Below are 4,239 nucleotides of genomic sequence, written 5' to 3'. Positions count from 1 at the left end.
TGTTAGATGAATTACCTAGATATTAATTAGGTATATATATGAGATTTGAACTAATTGAATTAATATAACTAGTTTATTTTTAATAAGAAAATTAATAGAACTAGTTTATTTTTAATAAGAAAATTTAGGTATATGCGATTATTTGAACTAGTTGAATTAATATAACTAGTTTATTTTTTGTAAATGCTTAGTTGAACTAGTTTATTTTTAGTAAGAAAATTTAGGTATATGAGATTTGATGATCTAATTAAAATATTACTATATATACATACTTTATATATTTTAGTAAGAAAATTAAAAGAACTAGTTTATTTTTAGTAAATTCTTAGTTTAATTAGTTGAATTAATAGAACTAGTTTATTTTTAGTAAGAAAATTTAGTTATATGAGATTTGATGATGTAATCAAAATATTACTATATAGAACTAGCTATCTTACTTTTAGTATGAAAATTAATAGAATTAGTTTAGTTGAATTAATTAGTTGAACTAGTTAGTTGAATTAGTTGAATTAGTTGAGCTACTTTATTTAGGTATATTTTTTGTAAGTGCTTAGTTGAATTAGTTGAATTAATAGAACTAATAAGTGTTTAATGTTTCACCTATGAACATAGGAATGTCGTCTGACGACGAACACGATTTCATTATGTGCGAATACTACGAAGACCAACGCGGCCTGTGCGGCAGCAATTTTCTAGTTGATGATAGGCGCTTCAGCATCAATCTGGATAAGAACTTCGGAGTGGATACAGTAAGTCACAACAACAAGTCTTTTTTCATAATTAAGCATGACTTATGCTTCATTTGCTTCAACTTATAATTTTAATTTTTCACTATTCTACTAGCGTATCCCCTGCCATATAAGAATTTTTGTCTTGGATAAGATAGGTTTCAGTCCTAACAAAACTATGGAGGTAAAAAAATTTTACTTGAAGACCGAGCATGGTTATACCTTCAACGTCAAATTATACAATGCAGACACATACACCTATTTTGAATGCAAAACTTGGCAAGCACTATGCAAGGCTTATGCATTTGAGCCTGATATGGTTATCACCTTTGATATTCACCCGGAAGATGATATTGAAGGTAATAGAGACATCTGGGTCGATGTGCAGATGCCTCCAGTTCTACCATTATGTGAGTTTCTCAACCATATTTATGTCTTCGATATTGTTTATTCAAAAATAGTTGACAACTAATTTTTATTGACAGCTTATTTCCAATCAAGCAAACATGTCCGACGCTTGGTAGACAGGACCGTCCACTGTCCTGGGGCTGAACTAAACTGCGAGGAGACAAGTCATTATGTATCATGGCTTGAGGATCTTGATGCTGTCAAGACAAAAAAAATTCCTGCACTTAGAAATGTTAGTACTCAAAACGTGCGACCAATAGTGTTCATACTAAACTACAGTCACATATATTTAGGAAAGATTGTAAGATTTTTACTATTTCTCCTCAGTGCATCTTTTGCATACATTATTTTTAAGCTAAACTTCATTTCTAAGTATGTTACTATACGATGTTCTTCAACAGGGACTCCCGATGAATGTTGTGCCTGATTGGATCGAGACTAAAAATACCATGAATATTGTTAGCTTATGGCCAAGATATCCTACAATGCACTTTAGTGCATTCAGGATTTCCAATAGCGAGGAATGCTTAATAGTAAAAGACTGGAGCAAAATTGTGAACGATCACAGAAGTACTAGGGGGCAGCAATCAGAAGCGCAACCCACGATTAGGAGACATGTTCATCTGCATGCTCCAATATGATGAATCAGGAAAGCTATACATGTTCTATGCTATTTTACCTGAGAAAGAGAGAGCAGCGGGAGTGATTAGCTAGTTCATGCTCTTAGTGCTTGTCCTCTCATGTCCGTGTTCTTCGTCCTGAACTTAATCTCAAAGAGTGATTTGCTTTTGTGGTGTTATGAACGCTTATAATATCATTACCATGTTGAACTCGATGATATCTTTGCTTCTGGTACAAGTGAATGTTTCTTCTTTAAGCTAGTGTTGGTGGTGATTAGATAGCGGTAATGACTATATGATGATTAAATAGTGGTAATGACGACTATGATGATTTTTAGCTAGCTAGTATATACTGTTGTTGGTGATGATATATATGATGCAAGAGTTTTTATATTAATATGATGATGATGATGATGAGTTATTATATCATTTATGAAAGAAATCGCAAATTAGTTTCAACTGGATGGATCCTAGCTAAGTGATCTAGTATATGCCATATCCATATTATACTTGATCACCTGTGATCAAGTATAATATGGATATGGCATATACTAGATCACTTAGTTAGGATCCACATGCATCCAGTCGAAACTAATCTGCGATACTTTCACCTAATGATTTAACAACTCATTATAATGTAAAACAATCACTAAATTAAATTGAAAACACAAAATTAAAGTAAAAATAAAAAATAAAACCAAAACACCCCCAAAAATTTAGTACCGGTTGGTGTTACCAACCGGTACTAATGTCCTACGCGCACCCGGGCCTGGCTCGTGCCACGTGGTGGCACTTTAGCGCCGGTTCGTGACGAACTGATACTAAAGGGGGGGGACCTTTAGTCCCCACTCTTTAGTGTCGGTTGTGGAACCGACACTAAAGGCCCTTACGAACCGGCGCTAAAGGCCGGTTCTGCACTAGTGTCTGTAGCACTTTGGACTGAACCTCCGGGCCGTGGTTGGTGCTAGAAAAGTGTTGAATGTAACTGCAAGCCAGGCCATAAAGAATGTGTCATCCGTTCTTCCCGCCATGTCCTTAATCATCTTGCACCATGTAGTGATCTAGGGATGAGAATCTCCAGTTATGTTGAAAGCCTCTCTGAATCTCCTAGTTGCATCCTTGTCAACTACATATCTGACTTTTTGACCCTTGTTTGGGAGATCAAATACCCTGTGAACACTGTCAGCATCGACGCGGATCCTTCCCCTGCCCGGGAACACCATTTCAGAGCTCTCTGGCTGGTAGGACTGCACCAGGAATTTAGTGAGGTCCGCTGGAAGTGTGTCTGATAAGTTCAAGAGGCCTCCGAACAACCTCAAAAGTAGCTCAGACTTCTATGGTGGGGATAGAGAGCTATTGAACTTCGCAAACCGCCCTGGTGATGCCCTTATCTTGCCCGCTTGTGATAGTCTCTCCACATCTTCCCCTGCAACCACCTCAACTCCTTCACCGCTGGCCCGTTGATGAGAAAATAAAAACATTAAGGAAACATTAAACACAAGACGAAAAACAGGACTGAAAAAAACTAGCAATCATCATTTGGATGAGTATTGCAAAAACTATATAAACATAAAATGGATCATGCCAACTAATATGATGTTTTTGTGCAACTAATAAAGCTCATGATAACAACTGAAGCCTACCAGTGTGCAGCCTGCAAAAAAACTAAGAAAATATACTAGACCTGACAACTACAAAAAGTTCTAGGGGATGTGCAACAATAAGAAATGATATTGCAACAAGATAACATCAACTAAAAAAGGTTTGCAAGGAACTGTTCAATAGCTCATAAACACACACACACACACACACACACACACACACACACACACACACAAAACCCCACATACCTCAGCATCTGCTGCGGAAGATGCGGCAGCTCCTCCAGCAACTGATGCCTGCACAAAAATAGTGACCAGTGATGTCAACTACAAGATGCCAATTAATGTCAATTATATTTAGATCAAGATGACCAGTGATGTCAACTACAAGATTGTTATTGACCAACTACAACAAAAATAGTGCTAGCAATGGCTGCATAATTTCATCAGCGTCTAAAAAGCGAGAAACACTTATATTCAAGAATTTACTTACCCTAGAAGATGACTCAGCTCTCCTTCCAAGTGTTGCACGTCTAGTCCGCTTTGCAACACGAAACTGGTCAACATCCTAAGAAAAATAAAAAACATGAGTATGGGAAAAAACGGAAAAACTTATATGACCCAAACAAAACCAAAATAAGGTGCTTGTGTCATTAGCATGCCACTTACCTCAACGTCCTCTCCTTGCTGAACACTCTGAGCAGGTCGTGGCTGGCGATTAGCAGGACGCTTCGAGTTCCGGCGAAGTGACTAACTTCCAGAACACTGATTAAGCAACCAAAGAAAACATGAAAAAGGACATTATACGTGCATAAGTTGAAAACAACTCAAAAACACAGAAAAGGTGAAAAAATGCATCTTCTTCATTGCCACCCGCATCTC

This window comes from Triticum dicoccoides, chromosome 3A (assembly GCF_002162155.2).
Source record: "Triticum dicoccoides isolate Atlit2015 ecotype Zavitan chromosome 3A, WEW_v2.0, whole genome shotgun sequence".
NCBI lineage: Eukaryota > Viridiplantae > Streptophyta > Magnoliopsida > Poales > Poaceae > Triticum > Triticum dicoccoides.
Note: the sequence above shows the minus strand (reverse complement) of the source record.